Consider the following 22,438-nt stretch of genomic DNA (forward strand, 5'->3'; position numbering starts at 1 on the left):
TTAAGCCATGAAGTGTGTGACAATTCATTTCAGCAGCCCTAGGAAATTTATACAGCCAGTAAGCCTGATAAGTGATTTGATAATAAAGATCAGGATAAGGAACCATGAGTGAATGAGTTAAGAGAAAAACTGCATGATTTCTGCTCTCAGAAGGAAAGTTGGATCGGAGTTCTCATTGGTCAGTTAACTACACAGGGGTCAAGTATGTGGGAACTCTGACTTCCATTAAGTGACCTCCATGGGAATCCCAAGGGGACACGAGCTTATTCCATATTTCCGGCTTTGCTCTTTTGCTCTCTATCACCAGTGTAAGGTTATTTCAGTAGAAGTATAAGAACAAAATGTTGTGTCTATAATGACGACATGAAAAACTACCTTCACTGAGCTACTTTAGTAATTACAACAAAACCTAGAAGAGCCTAAGAAATAAAAATTAAAAGAATATGCATAAGAAGGCAATATGTGATATGAATAGCTATTAAAAAATTCAGCTTAGCTGGGGAAGTATTATATAAACTTGAAAATTATTGATCCTTTGAGATATCATGACCAGAGAGATGGACTGGAACTTGGCTCTGTGAGCTCAGGGATGGCAAAGAGAAGAACTATCTGTAAATGAATAGGAACATCATTTTGAGGTCAGTGGTCATTTATTACCAACATCATTTGGGTATATTCTGCTTACCTAGACTATCGGCCCACTTTTCCTGCATTCTGTCATTCTGCCTTAGGTCAGTGGTAGTAGGGGTAAGGATTTCAAGGGTAATTTGTTAAAGAGGGTCTCGGGTCTGGTAGTTAGAGGACTTTTGGACCAAATTTAAAGTCGCTAATTCAAAAGAATATTTTTTGGTGTTTTGTTTTGTTTTGTTTTGCTTTGCTTTTTGCCAGGCCCTTGGGGCCCTGGAGACGCATTAAGGAATGACACACATATGAGTTTCCCTCATAGAGCAGTCACCACAACTATACTTCTAAAGAGCCAGCTTTTGTCTAAAACACACAAACTGTGTTATATATGACCTAAGAGTTTTACAATTTGTTTGGTCCTATAGAGTTGCTGTTTTGTATCCCACCACTTATTTTATGTCTTTTGTATGTCTTCAAATGGGCATAAAAAAGCCCCTGGGCTTATTTTTCTCCATTGACTATGTAAAAGCTTATGAAAGGTCCATTTTGCAGCTCAACTGTATTCCTAGCACTGCCTTGAGAATGCAAGGAAAAGAGGCTCTTTGGTCCCCCAAATTAATTTGGCCCAACTATTAATACCTTTCATTTGTGTGTAACATTTTAATCTTTTTTAGGGAGCTTTCATGCTTGTCTCATTTCATCCTCACAAGGGGTGAAGTTCCAAGGCCAAATTGTTCTCTACACTGCCAGCTGGCTCCTTGAATTTCTGGCTTTGACTTCCCAGTGTGCCACTAAATATTGAACAGGGAAGTTAAACAGGAACTTCCTGACACCATATTTCTGTCCCAGGCAATGGCTTCTCACACTCTCCAGCAATTTATTCTTCTTACATGTGAGCAAACAACTTTTTCCTTAACAAGGGAGTTCTGACTTAGGTTTAATATGTCAGATAATCTCTCTGATCAGGAAACACAAATAAATTAATAATATGGCTTTAAAAATGATACTGCAGTGAGGGATACAGCTTACCAATGTTATTGCTCTTTCTTTTCTACGCAAAGTGATGTCCTAGACCTTCATTTGCCATTAGGGTGAATAAAGGCAGGCATCATATATCACATTTCCGGGAGGCAGATTGCCATAACATACGGCAACATGCTTGGATGTCCAAGATGTCAGGAGACCATCCAGAAGGTCAGAAACTGAAAATTGTTTTGCAGAATAATTTGAATGAATGTCTTAAGGTTATAAAGGTAAAATGCTATCTATCTGTCTGTCTATCTATTTGTATACTTCAACCTTTAGAAGTGAAACTCTAATGGAAATGAAAATAGAGACAGCGGTTAAAGTATGACTTACTCTTTGCACTTAAGGTTGCCTCTGAGAATTCCAAAACTGACAAACATATTTTACAACATTTCAGATGATATAAAAGATTTCAAAGTTTTATTTTTTCTTAAAATTAGTGATATACATGAAGATACAGAACTTAGATTTCCCCAGAAGTTAATTATTTTTCAAGACAATTGAAGTATTAATTTATGTTGGTGGGAGAAAATTACAAGATTCAGGGTAGATGATACAGATTCAAGATCAAGGTACAAAATAGATGAAATAGTTAATATTTTCAGAACATAAGTGGCACAGAAATAACATTAAAAACAGTATTTACAAAACGGTATTTTTTCAGAGTTCCTAATACAAATGCTGTGAAATCAATCCAATACCAAATATGTATGCTATTGCTATACTGGATGCCTAACATGTAAACTCTCCAAGGTGTAAAATTAAGAAATGGGACAGCGTGGGGAAACACCTCTATTCCAATTCTTGGTGAGAGTGCAAATGATGATACTGGAATGGAATATAACAATAAATATTGAGTATTAAAAATATGCCCATAATCTGACACCCAGGAATCATGCTTTCAAGAAACTAATAATAAAATAATCCAAAATATAATTAGGAAGTGAAAGCTTTCTAAATATCTGACAACAGGGTGTCATTCAGCACTTCACAGTACATATATACTATATACAAATATAATATATAACAATTATATGACATAATTATATACATAATTAAATATTATATAATATGAAAAAAATCTTTTTGAAACTTCTAATAAGAGCCAAATGTTGTAACATAATATTTATAAAACTACTGGAAATAAAATTGCATGAACAGTATGACTTCACATACAAGATTTTAATAATTTATATTTGTGACAATAGAATTATGAATGACTTTTGAAAGCCATTATGTTCAACTTTATTATTAAAGCTTTCTAATAACTTAATTCGTAAAATACTTGAAAATTGTCTGTAGAAAAGGGTTTTCATGTAAAGAAATCCTTAGAGAGTTACGCTTAGAAGCAGTGAAGCAGTGAAAGTGAAGATGAGTCATTCTAACATATAGTAAGTAAGTAGACTTCTGAGATATTTCTTTTAAATCCTATAGGATGCTTTAGGAATTGTACTTAGCATGGGGGTTCTCTCATAAAAGGGAGCAGTGGTTCTTAGTGACCTTTTCTTTCATATCATGTCTTTTTCAGAAATCACAAATATATCAAAATTTGTGCCTTAGCCCTCACTTACCAAACAGTGATTATCTCTGAAGAATATTCTTGGTGGGGATACGCAGGAACTCAATGCTCTCTACAACGTAGGGAAGAACCAATCTGACTGGTTTTATTTGCAGTATTTTCTCAAAAACTACCTTTTAGGCTTTTGAATATGAATCTCTTGCCATATAGAAAAAAAAGTCTCTGATCTGATATTTGAAATGAATCATTTCACATTATTAAATGAATCACAAACAAACAAGACACTAAATTGAGCTAGTTAATATTCACCTTAATCAGCTAAGTCAGAAAAGGTTCAGGGTAGGAAAAGAAGGATGTATGTGAATAGGAAAAAATGAGAAGCCAGTATTTATAGAGGACCCTGACTGAGCTCTTTAGCTGTAGTGGTAGAAGGACACCACCAATTGGTTTAGATTGTTTTATATCTTTTCTTTCAAAGTGCTACTATATTTGAATAGCTATGATGGAGAACAGATTGCATTAACACTCTTGATGGTAAGAGATTCCAGATCCAAACAAGGAACTCAAGAAGAGCATACACGAAGACCAGTAGGAGTTGGTAAAGAACCCTAATGTTAGTAACAATGGGGAACTGTTATGACTTCTAAACTTGAAGCCAAGGAGGAATAATTCCACCAGGAATCAGAGAAGACAAGTGTAGGAAAAGGACCACATTATAGGAGATAGAAGCTATGCCCTAGGTAGGAGGGGCACTGCCAGTTGCTGTGATGTGCCCAGGAAGTAACCAGCAGGATGGATAATCTGAGCTTGCTGTCCTCCTTGCCCTTCATCAACTAAATCCAAGTTCAAGAGAAAATATATTGATAAAACCCAGAAAGGTTAGTCTCAAGGTCACACAACAAGATGGAAAAGGGGTACAGAGCAGATCTGGAAAATGCAAATTATTCAGCATACAGATATATTTAGTAATGACATCTTTTAAATTTAATGCTCATTCTTTCCTCGGTATAGTGTGCAACTATAGATATGAATAAAAATTGAGTATTTCAACTGTGAAGAAGGAATAATGGAAGTCTTACGGGAGAGGGTAAAAAGTAACTAATATTTCATCTATTTCAAGAATCCTGAAGGGAGGGGCGCCTGGGTGGCTCAGTGGGTTAAAGCCTCTGCCTTCGGCTCAGGTCATGATCCCAGAGTCGAGGGATGATCTCAGAGTCCTGGGATCAAGGCCCGCATTGGGCTCTCTGCTCAGCAGGGAGCCTGCATCCTTCTCTCTCTCTCTGCCTGCCTCTCTGCCTACTTGTGATCTCTGTCTGTCAAATAAACAAATAAAATCTTAAAAAAAAAAAAAAAAGAAAAAAAAGAAAGAAAGAAAGAGAAAAGAATCCTGAAGGGAGGTTAGATCTTTTTGGTTATAAGTGAAAGAGCCAAAGCTAATGGGAACTTTTTCATAGAGACGTGGTGAGATTCTAGACACAAGCAGAGTAACTTTAAGGCCTATGTGACAAAATGTGGCTTGAAGTTGGAGACCATGGCCTTCTCAACGTCCCTTCTACTCCAGAAGAGTATATTAGAGACTTTCATAGTCAACATGGGTGGAGAGCTTTTCATGGCAAACAGCCAGCAGTGAGTCCTTAGCAGCTTAGACAAGGGGGAAGCAGAGCATGGTATAAAGAAAAGGGCAAATAATTGCTTACTGACCTCTACAAGGGCAGCAGCAAAACTGTGACTCCAAGCTAACTGTATGAAAAGTATGGTCAGATGGGTGGTTGAGAGGAGATGGGAGAAAATAAAGTGTGATATCCCCTCAGCCTCATGGGATTACTGCCTTGATCTTGGGTTTTCTGCTCTGTCAATAGCAGCGGCCAAAGGACTGGTCCAGGACTGGGGTATCACTTCAACAAGAGAGGAGTTATGAGAAGAGATATTTGCAGTAGAAGAAAGAAGTTTTTAACTTGAAACAATCTGTTAAAAATCATTGTTTAAAATGTTTGTCACCTCCAAATTTCCCTTTCAGCCTAGCTTTGTTGTTTTTCCCATCTGCCTCTGACTTGATGCTAAACCTTTGAGGGCTTATATGTGGCAGTCTTTTGGTATTTTCAGCAACAGCATGGGGATATTTTGATGGGTTCTGATTTCCTAAAATCTGGCTCATATCATTGCATGTTCCCATAATTCACTCATTTACAATAAAATTGACCTCATTTTGTGGTATAGAGTGGTGAGTCTTTACAGGGATGAACTGGAGGACATCATGCTAAGGGAATTAAGACAGACAGAAAAATACAAAGACTGTTTGGTGTCACTTATATGCAGACTCAAAACAACAACAACAACAACAACAACAACAAAAAACAAACCACACCATATCCATAGCAACAGAGAATAGAATGATGGTTGCCATGGGCTGGAGAGAGGAGGCAATGGAGTAATATAGGTTAAAGGACACAAACTTTCAGTTATTTATTTCAGAATAATAAAGTCTGAGGATCAAATGTATGGCATGGTGACTATAGTTACTAATGCAATATTGTGTATTTGTAAGTTGTTGAAAGTAGATCTTATGCACTCACCACCTACACACAAAAATGTCACCTATGTTAACTATGTGAGGTGATCTTGGTAATCATTGTATAGAATGTATGTGTATCAAGGCATCCTGTTGTATATCTTACATTTATACCATTATCATTGTCGATTATTCCTCAGGAAAGCTGAAAAAAAAAAAAAAGATTGTTTAGCCTTGGGATATACAGATATTATTTCTGTTATCATCCATCCTAAAGCTTAAGTTTGGATAACATTAAGGATCTATAAAAAGACCTAGAAGACAAAGCTATCCCTAACCACTCATTTCCATAAATGACTTTGTAAACCTAACCTTACTTAGGATGTGATTATTCACATATTCTGGGGGGAGTAGGGTAAAGGGAAGGGGGATAGGGCTCTACATTTTTTATACCTTCTGTGCACTATAGAGGAATATGATAGAAGTGGAAATTGGAATGTCACCCCTTGAAAGGAAATCAGCTATTTTATTATTTTAAGATTTTATTTATTTATTTTACAGAGAGAGAGATCACAAGTAGGCAGAGAGGGAGGGGAAAGCAGGCTCCTTGCTGAGTAGAGAGCCCAATGCGGGGCTCGATCCCAAGACCCTGAGATCATGACCTGAGTGGAAGACAGAGGCTTAACCCACCCAGGTTCCCCCAGAAATAAGCTATTTTAAATTAATCATAATTTTGATGCTTATCCTCTTTCAGAACTTCTTGGTCATGTTTTTCATTGTATTGAGAAGCCAGGGAGGAAAAGAAGAAAATGAATGACAAGGCAATGGTCGATGACTTTCTGAAATTCACTTAATTCATGGTGAATATATTTCTTTTATCTCAGACAAGTGTATCAGAATCTGTTTGGATGTTCAAACTGTAGGAGGCACATCTATTCGACACATTACTAGAAGGCATCCTGTGAACGGCCCAGATAATGGGTGTTACTGTTTCTGCAATATAATTAATGGGAACATGCTTGGCAGAACTGTATAAATCCATCAGCTCTGTTGTATCTTGGTCTCTGCCTTTGAAAAGGAAACATTTGAGTTCTTAGTATCATACAGTTATTAAATATATTAATATTCTAAATGCATTTTGAATATAAATTCAAATTTTGAATATTGAAGTGAATATATTAATCTCTATAGTTTCACCATAATACAACTGTTTATTCTTTTATTCTTTCTCCACAGGTTCCGCTGAGTTCACCTCAAGTTCTTGTGTTCACTCCAACACAATATATGCTGTCAAACTGCTTTATTTCAAATTGGATATGACAGAATAACAGTAGTAGAAGTGACTCAACTGGACTTTGTGACATAGTTGGTTCCTGGAAAAGGTAATTTATTTTAAATACTATTTTAAAAGCATTAATATATGATGGAATATTTAAACAAAATTAATAATTTTAAAAAGTGACTTTTGAAACAATAGAAAAACAATGACAAAGATGAAGGAACTTTATTAATGGTGTTTCAATTAGGGAATATGGATCTCAAACTCCAAAAAGTTCAAGTTTTGAATGCCAAATATGTATTAATAGCCAAATCATTGTATCTCTCATTTGAATGAGGAACAATTAAATTGTCTTATATAAGGAAAATGAAGTCTAAATTCTGTATTGTGTATAGGAGCACTTTGGAAGCATAATTTAGCTTACTGTTTCTTGGAGGTGTGTTTTCAAATGTAACATATTCTATATTTGGATGTGATAAAATACAGATTTCCTAGATTTAGAGAATCCAAAAGACAAAATAATAGCTAATATGTTATTATAAAAATATATTTATAATGATAGAAGGTACCCTGACGATACACATAATATAAAAAATACATTGTTATACATGGATCCTTAGCTAATTGTGTTCCAAATCAAAGAATAATATTAATACAATTGAAGCAGGTTTTTATACACAATACATATAGAGATAATACCAAAATAGTACTGTCAGCTTTTGATCTTGTTTTTCTCCTCCAAGTCTCCAAAATATTATAAGCATCATTTATAGACTGCCGACATTGTGTGTGTGTGTGTGTGTGTGTGTGTTAGGTGGTAGGCTTGCTGTTGTTCAGAACTGCTGTACTCTGTCTGGCTTCTGAAGGGGATATTTAGCAGCAATACAAACGCACTTTAAAGAACCGATTATGTGTCTCCTATAACATTCAGAAAAAGAGATGAAGAATATCCTGAAATTTTAGCAAACCTTAGGAACCAGTAATAAAACTCAGGCAGTGGGGAAAAATATTATCAAGGCATTTTGAGTCCTCTGTAAACATAAGAGCCTTTCTCAGCCCCTCTGTCTTTCTCTCTTTCTGTTCAAATAGTTTGTAGAAACAAAAGGGTTTGGAAAGTCAATACCGGAAAGTGAGAAAATGTATTTATTAAAATCTAACTTTTGTTTTTCATTAGTGAAACTGAGTCTATAAAAGTCTGAAAACAATAATTGACGGAATATTCTAGTATGAGGTATTAGACAATTTATAGAGGACTTGAGGGGAAAAGAGTTTTCAAATCTTGGCTGAATATTCACCTCAAGGGTATGAAAAAGATGGAAATTAAAAATGAATACCAAAAACAGCATTTATTTGGATAAATTTGTTGAAGTCTTTTAGAATTTTCCCCTTCTCTCTAAGTGAATTGGGAGAAACTACAATGGGATGATGCAGAAAGATTGGCGCATGTGACCTGACTTCAGGTACAGACTCCTGGTTTCCACAGCGCCCTGAGGAGCTTACATGTATAATGTATAGGTTGTGTCCAACCACTGAGATAGCACTGAAGAATGGAGAGAGAGAAGGGGCCTGGGTGGAAGAGGGAGAATAGATTGACCTATACTGGTATTATGGGCTGAATTGTTTCCTTCCTCAAAATTCATATGTTCAAGTTTTAACCCAGAGATAGTCTCTTTAAAGAAGTAATTATTTTTTTTAAGAAGTAATTAAAACTAACAGGTTATTAGGATGGGCCCTAATTCAAAATGACTACTGTCCTTATGAGCAGGGAAGATTAGGCGGGGAAAGGGATTAGGACACACATAGAGTTAAGAGGACACTGAAAGAATGATGGCCATTTATAAGCCAAGGAGAGAGGTCGCAGAGGAAACCCAACACTGGCAATGAGATGCCTAAATTATAACCTTTACCGCTATTTCTGCTTCTGTACCTTCGCTTGCTAACCCATGAGGAAATGGAAAAATGCCAGCAGACTTTCTACAGACACTCTGTAACCACACATCCCCCTCCCAGAATTGGACCTGACAGAATGGCTGCTCCCGGGCCCCCCATCCGGATCTGAGCCAAGAGATAACAGCCATCTGACACCATAGAAACCCCCACCCGGAATTGGACGTAACAGAATGACTGCTCCTGGGCCCCTCATCTGGCTCTGGGCCGAGAGATAACAACCATCTGGTGCCCCACAGCTTGACAGGAACACCCCAGTCAATCCTGAGGTGACATATACCCTAGCGGTGCCAACTCAGCAGTTTGAAGAATGACCTAACCGATAATCCATTCCCAGCCTTTTCCCGCTCTGTAGCATGCCAGTCATATTATAGAGTTCCTTTTTGATTTTCCCACGGTACGTGGTGATTTGTTACAAGATACTATGATGTATGCTAAGTCCCTGCCTCCCCAAAAACAGTGTATAAAAAGTGTTGTGATCCTGAGCTCGGGACCTCTTAGCATCACCGGCAACAAGTGTGCGAAGGTCCGGGTTCGAACTCGTAATAAACAACCCTTGCTGTTTGGCTTTGACTGTGGACTCTGGTGGTCGTCTTTGGGGGGTCTCAAAATTTGGCCAAAACAGCAACACCTAGATCTAGGACTTCTAATCTCTGAAATTGTGAAGTAGTAAGTTTCTGCGTTTTGAGTCACCCATTTTTGGTACGTTGTTATAGCAGTCCTAACAAACTAATACAACTAGGAATTGGCTAAATTTCTACTTCAGGTATGAGAGAATAATATAGTTTATTTTTCAAAGACCAATATGCACCTCACAGAGGATAGTAGATTGGTCAACATGATCAATGAAGCATACCTGAAGGGGTTGAGGGGGCGACTGGGTGGCTCAGTCTGTTAACATCTGCCTTTGGCTCAGGTCATGATTCCAGCCCCACATGGGGCTCCTTGCTCAGTGGGGGGCATGTTTCTGCACTCTTCCTCTGCCACTTCCCCTGCTTGTGCTCTCTTAAGTACTCTCTCTATCAAATAAATAAAATAAAATATTTAAAAAGAAGAAGCATACCTGAAGGGTCACTGTAACCCAACAAATGATGTAGACTAGAGGTGCTGGGGTGGGGGCTGCTTAAGGATGAAATTAATCCTACTTTGACAGAGGGATATTCTCATCTGGGAGAACCCAGAGAAACAGAAGTTATTTCACTCAGAGAAAGAGCTTTAAAAAAATCCACCAATCAACACCCAAAGAATAAATTATCCAGTCAAGTAATGGGAAGAGGACTTGAAAAGACATTTCTGCAAAGAAGACATCCAGATGTCCAACAGACACATGAAAAAGTGCTCCACATAATTGAGCATCAAGGAAATACAAATCAAAACCACAATGAGATACCACCTCACACCAATCAGAATGGCTAAAATTAACAAGTCCAGGAATGACAGATTCTGGCAAGGATGCGGAGAAAGGGGAACCCTCCTACACTGTTGGTGGGAATGCAAGCTGATGCAACCACTCTGGAAAACAACATGGAGGTTCCTCAAAAAGTTGAGAATAGAGCTACTCTACGACCCAGCAATTGCACTACTGGATATTGACCCTAAAGATAAAAATGAATGAGATAGTGATCCAAAGGGGCACATGTACCCAAATATTTATGGCAGCAATGTCCACAATAGCCAAACTATGGAAAGAACCTAGATGTCTATCAGCAGATGAATGGATAAAGAAGATGTGGTATAGATATACAATGGAATACTATGCAGCCATCAAAAGAAATGAAATCTTGCCATTTGTGACAATGTGGCTGAAACTAGAGGATATTGTGCTTAGCGAAATAAGTCAATCAGAGAAAGACAGTTATCATATGATCTCCCTGATATGAGGAAGTGGAGTGCAACATGGGGGGTTTAGGGGGTAGGAAAAGAATAAATGAAACAAGATGGGATTTGGAGGGAGACAAACCATAAGTGACTCTTAATCTCACAAAACAAACTGAAGGTTGCTGGGGGGTTGGGGGGAGGGAGAGGGTGGTGAGGTTATGGACATTGGGGGTGGGGGTATGTGCTATGGTGAGTGCTGGGAAGTATGTAAGCCTGGCTATTCACAGACCTGTATCCCTGGGCCTAATAATACATTGTAATGTTTATAAAAATTAAAAAAAAAATTTAAAAATCCACCAAATTTAGGGAAGTTAACGCAAAACGGCAGTAGTACATCAAGTAGGACAGCTCTTACCCATTACTTTGCCTCGTTTTTCTGACATATCTTCAAAGACTGAAAAAGTCAGAGCCCTGGTTAGCATGTTAGTGAAGAGGGAGAAAGGGCTCAAAACTACCAATCTGTTTGACCTAAAAGCAGTACTGCAGTCAATAATTTGAGAAAAAATGGAATTAAACAAACTTAAACTGGTACATTTGTTACATAACTTTACTTAGAATATTGAACACACAAATGCGGATTGTGACTATCTATGGGAATATGCAGTTTCGGAAATATCAGTTGAGCATGGAAAATACTTTTGTAAGAACTTCTTACATCTAAGGGATTGCAGTTTACCTTGGGTCACAGTTTTGGGGGGGAAAAACTGAAACACAGATCAATGTGGAAGACATTATGAATTAAAGTAGATTAATGAAGGTGATGGTCTTGCATTTCATATAATACAAAGTAGTTTATTAAACTATGTAAAATGTCACTATTAGAACAGAACTGCCACTGAAGGCACAGCCTAATTATCTGGAGATTTGGGCTAAGATGGCTAACAAGATCATAATGCCCAAGACAAATCAAAAGGGAGTTGTGACATTCCATACTTTTTACAGTTGTTAATAATTCAAATAAAGTTTAATATCATGTCGAATTTATAATTTAATAATTTTAATAATTATAATATATCATTCTTGACAGGCTGTGGCTATAGTTAAAGTGAGGTGAGTGAGGAACTTGACAGAGTTGCAAAATATAAGGGGATGTCAACAACTCAATTATCAAGAAGAATCATATTTTAGGGGCGCCTGGGTGTCTCAGTGGGTTAAAGCCTCTGCCTTCGGCTCAGGTCATGATCTCAGGGTCTTGAGATCGAGCCCCACATCGGGCTCTCTGCTCAGCGGGGAGCCTGCTTCCCTTTTTCTTTCTCAGCCTGCCTCTCTGCCTGCTTGTGATCTCTGTCAAATAAATAAATAAAAATTTTAAAAAAAGTATCATATTTTAGTGCAATATTTAAGAAAAATAAAAGTTAATTCAAAAATCTGTGATGAACAAAATATCAAAATTATAAATGTAGAACCAGTATTACTAAATATTCCTTTTGCTTTAGGCTCCAGTATGACCCATCGGGATGCTGGCTCTTTGCCATGGCTTTCATCATAGTTTAGGTACAAATGACCTAAAATAAAATAAAATAAATTACTATGAATCTTTAAACATAAAACTGGTCTCATGGAAAATAGCATTTTTTTAAATTCCTCTTTATAGGTCTGATTTATTTTTATTGTTTAATATATAAGAGAAAATGCAAAGCCACAGTAAGAGTAGCTGAATGCTATAACGAAGAATATAACATATCAACCATTTCCACTAATTTTTAAAAAAAGTTTTCTTACAAATGAATAAGCACACAAAAAAGCAGAACCAAGCCCAGTGGTGAGAGGGGAAGAGGTGGGAGGCAGGCTAAATGGGTGAAGGGGAATAGGAGACGCAGGCTTCTGGTTATGGAATGAGTTAAGTCATGAGAATAAAAGGTACAACATCGGAAAAATAGCCAGTGGTATTGTAATAAGATTGTCCCAAAGTTATTTGTATGTTTTCAAACCAATATTGTAATAGGGAAATACATTTTTACTTGAGAGATAGAAAGCTACTTATTAACCAGAATCCATCTTGTGTGGTACCAGTTATTACAACAGCCTAATTTAAATGTTTTTGACAGAGCATTTATGTTGTTGGTAGGTAGCTAAAGTGCATGGAAAATTCCTCCAGCAACACTTGGTAGATCCCTAATGCCATTAAAAAAAAAAAAAAAAAAATCTTGAATCTGTCTCAGCAGTTATTTGCAATTTGCCCACTAGGAAATCTGTTTTGTGCAGATTGTGTATTTATTTGAGCAGTATAACAGATGTAGAGTATATTTTGCCTTGCACTATTTTCCCTTATGTTTAATTGTAACTTACAGCCAGAAAGAAGATATAAAATACAATCAAGTAAGGGTGAAAAACACATTCAGAAATGCAATTTTGATCATAAGCATGTGGTATCTATAGAAACTGTTATGTTGGAAAAGGGTTTGCCATTTCAGTGATCAAATTAATTAAGGTATCATTAGATCTCTATTTTAACACAACAAATTTGTTACATATTGCACTTGATGCAGTTGAGCTGTTACATCATTAATTTCGTTTTTCAGAGTATTAGAATTATTTCATAGGGAACAAAGGGAATACTGAATACTTGAGATTAATAATTTTCTATTTAAAAACAAGCTACAGTGTTGTGGTGAGATATTTTGATGAACAGATCCCTCAGTAAGAACTGTGTGTTCTGCCTCTTCCAGGAAAAGCAAACACAATCCATGAGGCTACCAGATCTGGCTATAATCCGGGAGAATATATTCTGGGAGAAATTACTAGAATGTAGAGGAAATATTTTCTAGTTCATGAGAGCTGAGCACCTATGAAGTAGTACAGCATTTTAAAAACAACAATAAAAAACTGGGTGGGGGGTAAGAAGAAAAAAAAAGGGGGGGGGGGAGGCTACAGGGTTCAACTCCAAGCTATTTTCTGTTATTTGTAAATTCCCATATACCGTGAAAACAAGTCACTGGGACTACAGATTAACTGGTCGTTTGTTCATTATATGCAGAATTGTCTAGACTCTGTTATGAATGATCTGTACCACTGTTGAGAGAAGGACTTCCCATGCCAAAGGCTCTGTGTTTTCAAGGTAGTGGCATTTAAGGGCCTAAGCCCTGATCTGTCTCCCATTCTTCCATCCATGCCTCCACTATACTGGAACAAGGTAGTAAAAAGACTGTGTTTTTTAAATCATTTTATTGTTCTCCTTGGTCTTCCTCAGGCGAAACACAAAGAATGTTCTTTCTATAATGCTAAATGTGTTTCTACCTTCAAATTAAGCTCCATTGTTCCAATTACCTTTATTATTTTCTAGAGAACATCTCCAGGCGAGCTATAGTTGGATCCGCCATTTAAATCGAATGGTACTATCCATTTAATAAGTTACCTATGGTTATCACTGATGAAAAAAAATAAAGAATATTTTCAGGTATACTGAGAAGTATATTTTGCTATCTGTGTCTCCAGTTCAAATGGCCTCTATAATCTTTTATAGAGATGTTTGTCATTATATATATTTTTTATCCAGTTGATACCTCTCTGAAAAAAGGCATATTCAGCAAAAGTAATCAAGCTAAAGCACTTTTATGAGCACACTATGTGATCTAACTTCAGCAATCCAAGCCTCATGTCAATGAGAAACAGAAAGAGTGGACAAAATAGTAGGTTTCAAATTTAAAAGATTCATGGGACAATATATCCCTTGTCAATTTTTATCCCCAGATTATCTCTCTGTTTGTGCTATGGTTATTTGGTTTTTCCTCCCTCCTTCTCACTGTAATATTCAGTTGCTCCCTCTTGGCTTCCTCTATTAAACCTTAATATGATGGCAAAGTTGTATAAGATAAAACTCAGTATCTCAGTCCTAAACAAACTTTATCAACTTTTTATTTAACCCCAAGTGGTCTTCAGAAGACTTTATGTGAGATAACCATGACAAACAAGGGCATTGTCATTGTCTGGAGGTTTGGCTTATTGTTCTCACTGTATAATATATACCCACTGCACAAAGGAAAACCCTGTTCTCCACTCATATTTCAAACGAAATTTCTGGACACGCCAAATGACAGACACTGAAATGTTTCTAGTCATCGTGGACTGAGTCTGTAACAATTACAAGAGGAAATAATTAAAACTGAAAATTTAATATATGGGGAAGGATAATTATTCATCTAACCATTCACTGTCAGGCACTGTGCTAAGCTGTGAAATACAAATTCAATTAGGTCATCCTCAAGGAACTCAGTTCTCTGTGTGAAAGACACATAAACATATATTTATTAGAGTCCTTCTGAAATTAAATGCCACAATCAAAGGGGTAAATGGTGGGAGTTTAATGAAAGGACTCTTTAAAATGCAATGAGCAGGAGAGAGAACAGGTGCCACCAGGAGCAGGAAGCATGTAATACCCATGATGAGGAAGGTTAGAGGGTGGATTTGGAGGAGCAAAATGAGAATACACAGGACATCAGAAAACTATATGGTAAGTAAAACCAGGGAATGCCCAGGGAATCTTGGAATCACAGAGGATTAGTGGGTGGGGACTGAAGAGTGGATGGAAATAGAAGGGAACAAATTCTTTCCTTTCTATGTGATAGGTTCTTCTACTTTCCATAACGCGTTGTAGTGATTCCACTTCTAGTTCAGGAGTGAGGCGGGCTGTTCCTGATCATGAGTTGTTTGATGTAAAGATGATAAAACAGTAAGGTATTTGTATTTTTTGAATATATAAGGCATTTATTTATTTTTTCTTTTGTAATAAACATACCCAGAAGTATAGTCAGAACAGTTTCTTATAGAGCTTCCATCTTAGAGAACCTCTATTGTCTGCTTCTCTGTGTAAATCTCTTCTTTTGCCACCAGGGGGGAATACTTCTTTGGACAAGTGCTAAGTGAGAGCACAGGGAATGTGATTTTAGTTAAAGAATTTGTAGTTTACCTCTTTGGCTCTTTGATTCTAACGGGATTATTTAAATAAGCTGTTATGGATTGAACATTTGTGACTTACTCAACTCCATATGTTGAAGCTCTAACTCCCAATGTGACTGTACTTGGAGGTAAGCCTTCATGGAAGAAGGAAGGTTAAGCGAGATGGGAAGAGTAGGGTCCTCATTCAAGAGCATTAGCATCCCTTTTAGAAGAGAGGTTGTGTACAGACCTTCTTTGTCTCTCGCTCTCTCTCCCTTTCCCCTCCCTTTCTCTCTCCACCATGTAAGCACCCAGTGAGAACAGAGGAGGAAAAGAGCTCATGAGAAACCAATTGGCCATAACTTTTTCTTGGACTTTCCAGCCTCCAGAACTGTGAGGAAGTAATTTTCTGTAGTTTAAGCTATTCCATCTGTGGTATTTTATTTTGGCAGCCTGAGCTAATACAGACCCAAAAAACTCCATTTCTATATTGTCCTATATTCTTGATTAGCTTATTAGAAAAGTTAAGAAAGAAAGATAAAAATTCCCAAACCCTTCACTAGAATTTGGACAGAAACCAAATAACTCAGATCAGGGGGACTTTCTTAGAATAGGTGATACCCTCAGTGAGCTTCAAAGATTGAAAAAGAGTTTAGTAAAGCAAGAAGAAAAGGTAAGTCATTTCATGAATCGGGGTCAAATGAAGAAGACAAGTAAAAAACAGCATAATGGTACAGAAATGCAAGGAGTTAGTAAAGGAAAATGTTTGAAACGAACATTTTGAGATCTTTGAGATCTTGAGATCTCATTTTGAGATCATGAGATCTCTTTGAGATCTCTCAGAGGTCATGAGAGATGAGATCATTAGGGTGAAGATCAGATGCCTAAAAAGTATTTGAAAATTTGCAACATGCATATCTAATGAAAATACTCCTTTGAAATTTTTATGTCTGTGGGCGTTTGCTCTCTGTATGTATGTGCCCTAATCATGATTTCTCATTTGGAACTAAGAGGGCTCATTAGGAAATAAGACCATAATTGTTTCTGCTGTTAGAGGCATATCCCAAGTTGTCCTTTGGCCCAGTTCTTTCCATTAATTTTATGAGACAGACAACCTTCCCACACAAAAGATAAGGTTCAGATTTTTCTAGTTGTTTTAGCAGACATCAAAAACTCTTTACAGATTAAAACATGGCATATAGGAAGGAGTGCAAGGAGAGGCACACAGCAGTATGAAAGAAAACTCAACTTAATTTAGTTTTAAGCTAGAAATGTAGCCAAAACCCTGCTCTTGAACTTTATTTCTTAAAAATAGTCTGTGACAATTATCATATGATCTTTCTGATATGAGGAATTTGAGTCAGGGCAGAAGGTCATGCGGGGAAGGGAGGGAAAATAATGAAACAAGATGGGACCAGGGAGGGAGACAAACCATAAGAGACTCAATCTAAGGAACAAACTGAGGGTTGCTGGAGGGGAGTGGGGTGGGAGGGATGGAGTGGCTGGCTGATGGACATTGGGGAGGGTATGTGCTATGGTGAGTGCTGTGAATTGTGTAAGACTGATGATTCACAGACCTGTACCCCTGAAGCAATAATACATTATATGCAATAATTTTTTTTAAAAGTCTGTGACAATAATTTCCAATGACTAAATTTTTTTAACAGACCAAAATGTTGTGTTAAATAATGAATAAACGAAAACAACCTCACACAAAAGATACTTATCTAGAGGAGTGGCTCTTCTTTCAAGTAATTTGTATGCTTTCTTCCCGGTCAAAAGTAAGTAAGTAAATAAATAAATATTAATAGTATTTTATTTAGCCTAAGAAGCACATCTTTTGACATTTTAAGATCTCTAAAATGGGAGGATTCCTATAATCAATGATGGCCTACCAGACAACAGTTATGATGTAATTGTCATTACTCAGCAAGCCTGAAATTAATCATAGTTGTTCATATTGTCCTCACATCAGTTGAATTATGTGCATTATTTGTGCTGAATGTAACAATGCTTAATTATTGCTTAAATGTCTTTAAAAAGATGACACTGTGATTCGGCTTGGAAACAACGTGTGTGAACAGAAAAGTTATAGCAACACAGATGATTAACGTATGATTAAAAAAGAAATCCGTGGCAAGGTAGAAAAAGAGTTCCTTTGCAATAGGCGTGGTAAACAAGTTTCAAGCGATTTTTTAAAACAACATTGTGTTATAGGTAAATTAGCTTTATTTCCCAGGGTCCTGGGATCAAGCCCCACATCTGGCTGACCGAGCTGAAGGCAGATGCTTAAGGACTGAGCCACACAGGCACCCCCCCAGTTTTATTTTTGTTTCCCTTGGATGGCCATAGTTTAGGCTGTGATTGCAATTTAAGAATGGCAAAACTCCGAAAAGAGCCTCTTCTCTAGCTTGCTTGAGAAATCAAAGAAAGGAATTAAAGGCAGCAAAAGCACACTGGAGATGGAAACAAAACCCTTGAAAGGAGAAAACCAAAGAAGAGGAAAAAGTTGATAAATAGCCTAAATTTAAGTTGACCCCTGAATCTGATGGCAAAAACTGAGAGTAGCCCTGAACCAAGGCTGAAAGCACTGAACCAAGATCTGAACTGCTTTATGTCACTGTATGACATTTTAAAGTTTGAATCTAAGTGAGTTAATTGCTGAATACAACAAAACATACATATTTTTTGGGGGGGGTTATATTATTGAATTCATAGTATATATAACATAATACATAAAATACCCAGGATAAAATCATCATCTTTAACATACCACTCAGTTTCAAGAATAGGGAGTCAACAGCTGACAATTTTGAGATGACTTTGCGTGTAGAATTATCAGAGAACCTGATATAATTATGCTAAGTGCTCAGGTAAAATTTTTTTTTAAAAAGGAAATATTAGAGAAAATATTTAAAAAGAACAAAGTACAAAATCTAAAGTAAAGTTTTGAATTGAAAAACATATCTAAAATAAGAAACTTAGTAGCTGCACTTTATAGCGGAAGGAATATAATAAAAGAAAAACTGAAACTGAAGGCAGACATATATAAATCGTCCAATCAGAAGATAAAACACTGAAAGATATACTAAGTTTCAAAGACCTGTACATTAATATATATATTAAAAAATACTCTTCTTTTAAAAGAGAGAAGAGAGACAATAGGGAAGACAAGATATTTGAACAAACACTGGCAGAAAATTATACAAATTTGCAGCAACATATACATTTATAGACTTAAGAAGCTCAGTGAAACTCAAACGGGATAATTTTGAAGAAATTCACATCTATACACATAAAAGTCAAATGCTAAAAACTAAGGTAAAGACAACATTTCAGAAAAGTCTTTAAAGTACCTAGAGAAAAACTCCATTATTAATTATGGGAGGAAACCCCAAACATCAGAGAATGCTAACAAAAAGCATGAAAATTAGAAGACATTGGAAAACCTCTTTAAAGGACCGAAAGGTAAACAAAAGAACAAAGGTCAACAAAAATTCTGTATCTGGTGAAAATATCCTCTAAGAATGAAGGCAAAATGAAAACTTTTTTAATATAAAGAAAAATCAAATTTGCCACCACCAGATCATCCTGGAATAAATGCTAAAAGAAATTCTTTAAATTGAAGGAAAGTGATAACAAAGGACACTTGGATATTCAAAAATGAATGAAGAGTATTAGAAATAGTGAATATGTGGATAAATAAAAATATTTGCTCTTAGTTTCTTTAAATTAATGTTTGTATAAAATTAAGCTTTTTTTTTTTTATTAAGTTGATGATTTTAATTCCAGTATAGTTAACATACAATGTTACATTAGTTTCAGGTGTACAATGCTGTGATTCAACAATCCTATACATTACATCTATACAATTTTGTATGCAATTCTATATAATTCTAATGTATAGAATTGACAGGTGCCCTCCTTAATCCCTATCACCTATTTCACCCATGCCCCCTCCCATCGCTCCTCTGGTAACCATCAGTTTGTTCTCTATAGCTAAGGGTCTGTTTCTTGGTTTGTCTCTCTTCCCTTTGTTTTTTTTCTTTGCCTGTTTATTTTGTTTCTTTAGTTCCACATATGAGTGCAGTCATATGGTATTTGTCCTCATGTCCATCCATGTTACAAATGATTTCATTCTTTTTATGGCTGAGTAATGTTACATTTTACATACGTACCACATCTTCTTTATCCATTCATCTATTGATGAACACTTGGGCTTCTTCCCAAACTTGGCCATTGTAAATAATGCTACAGTAAACATAGGATAGGGGTATATATCCTGTATTTTTGGGTAAATACCAAGTAATGCAATTACTGGATCATAGGGTAGTTCCATTTTTAACTTTTTGAGGAACTTCCATACTGTTTTCTTCAGTGGCTGTACCAGTTTTCCATCTCACCAATAGTGCACACAGGTTCCATTTTCTCTACTTCCTCTTCAACACTTGTTATTTCGTGTGCGTGTGTGTGTGTGTGTATTTTAGCCATTCTGCCAGGTGTGAAGTGATATCTCCTTGTGGCTTTGATTTTTATTTCCCTGATGCTGAGTGATGTTGAACATCTTTTCACGTGTTTTTTGGCCATCTGTATGTCTTCTTTGGAAAAAATATTTGTTCATGTCTTTGCCTATTTTTTAATTGGATTATTTGTTTTTTTCATTGTTGAGTTATATAAATTTTTTATATATTTTATATACTCTTTATCAGAGATGTCATTTGCAGATATATTACCCCATTCATTAGGTTGTCTTTTAGTTTTGTTGATTGTTTCTTTTACTGTGCAGAAGCTTTTATTTTGATGTAGTCCTGATAGTTTATTTTTGCTTTTATTTCCCTTGCTTAAGGAAACATAGCTAGAAAAATATTGCTACTTCTGATGTCAGAGAAATTACCACTTGTGCTCTCTTCTAGGATTTTTATAGTTTCAGGATTCATGTTTAGGTCCTTAATCCATTTTGAATTATTTTTGTGTACAATGTAAGCCAGTGGTCCAGTTTCATACTTTTGCATGTGACTCTCCAGTTCTCCCAACATCATTTGTTGAAGAAGCTGTCTTTTTCCCATCACATATTCTTTCTTCCTTTGTCAAAGATTAATTGACCATATAAACATGGTTTTATTTCTAGGATTTCTAGTCTATTCTGTTGAACTGTGTGTCTGATTTTGTGCCAGTGCCATACTGTTTTGATTAGTACAGCTTTACAGTATAACTTGAAATCTGGAACTATTAAAACTTGAGCTTCGTTTTTCTTTCTCAAGACTGTTGTGGCTATTTAGAATCTTCTGCAGTTCCATACAAATTTTAGGATTGTTTGTTCTAGTTCTGTGAAAAATGCTGTTGGTATTTTGTTAGGAATTAAATTAAATCTGTAAGTTGCTTTGGATAGTATGGACATGTTAACAATATTTATTCTTCCAATTCATGAGCATGAGGGTGTCAGTGTCATGTGTCATAAGCACAGGGAGCAGTGTCTGTGTGTAGTGGCTAGGCAAGGCATCAGCTAAATTTGCACTTAGCCCAGGCCAGCTGGCTTGGAGTGAGGGAGTTGTCACAAAAGCGTATAAGTGTAGACCACTGCTAACAGGTTAGATAGGAAGTATCTGTGCACCACCACCTCCCACCGGTGGTCGTGGGTTTATAATGAGGGGCAGGGGAGGAAAACGGTGATTGTCAGCTGCTTTGTTTCCAAAGAAGTCCTCCAACAGGCTCTGAAATCAGTATAAACAGATATTCCTCCCATTTGCTCCAGGTGTTGTATAATCTACTGTTTCTATGTTGCTTCTCCTTGGGCATCTGCCTCTTTAAGGTTGGGATCCAGCTGTCCCTGCCCTCCAGGCTTTCCTAGTGCTGAGTCAGCTGACTTTTAAAGCTCCGGACTCCTTCTCCTGTCAGTTAAACAAACTCACAGAATTTAGGCCCTCTGATTTTCAAAGCTAGACATTATGGGAACTTGTGTGTGGGTTGCTTGATGTGAGGAGCTATCTCTTTCTCCTCTCCTCTCTAGCAGCTCCCTCCCTCTAGCAAGCAACTTCTGCCCTTCCTAACCTCTCAGATACAGCTTCTCTACATTTCATTGTGGAGTTTCTCTGCAGTCTTCAGATCCCTCTCTGGTTTATTTACATGGATGTTAGGGCTATCTTGTAAATGTGGGTTGGGGTGAGATGGGACATTTTAATCCACCATCTAGCCAAGATTTCTTAAATAAAAATTTTAACACTATCATTTGGACTTGAAAATGTAAGAATGTATAATACATAGGAAAACGGTAAGATAAAGAATGACAAGGGCGTTGTCACTAAAAGATTCTATAGATCACTAAAGACCCTAAAACATCATAAGAGAGTGTTATCAACTTTATGTCAACAAATTAAGATATTATATGACACAAATTCATTCACAGCTACTCTGAATAGCTCTATGTCTACTGAAGAAATTCAAAGCTAAAAACCTTCCACCCTCACACACCTCCCCAAACAAAGAAACCCTCAGATGGTTTTACTGGCAAATTCTACTGAATATTTAAGGAAGAAATAATATTAATTCTACACAAACTGTTACAGAAAATAGGAAAGCCAAAAAATATTTTTCAATTAAATTTATGGGAACATTACTAAAACCAAAGTCCTTGCAAGTAAATAAACCTACAGACCAATAATATACCTTATAAACAGACACAACTATTCACAATAATGTAGTCACAAATCAAATACAGCAATGCATATACTTATTAAAAAAGACTAATACATAATGACCACATGAAATCTATCCAAGGAATGCA

Source organism: Mustela nivalis (assembly GCF_964662115.1).
Source record: "Mustela nivalis genome assembly, chromosome: 11".
NCBI classification, from domain to species: Eukaryota; Metazoa; Chordata; class Mammalia; order Carnivora; family Mustelidae; genus Mustela; species Mustela nivalis.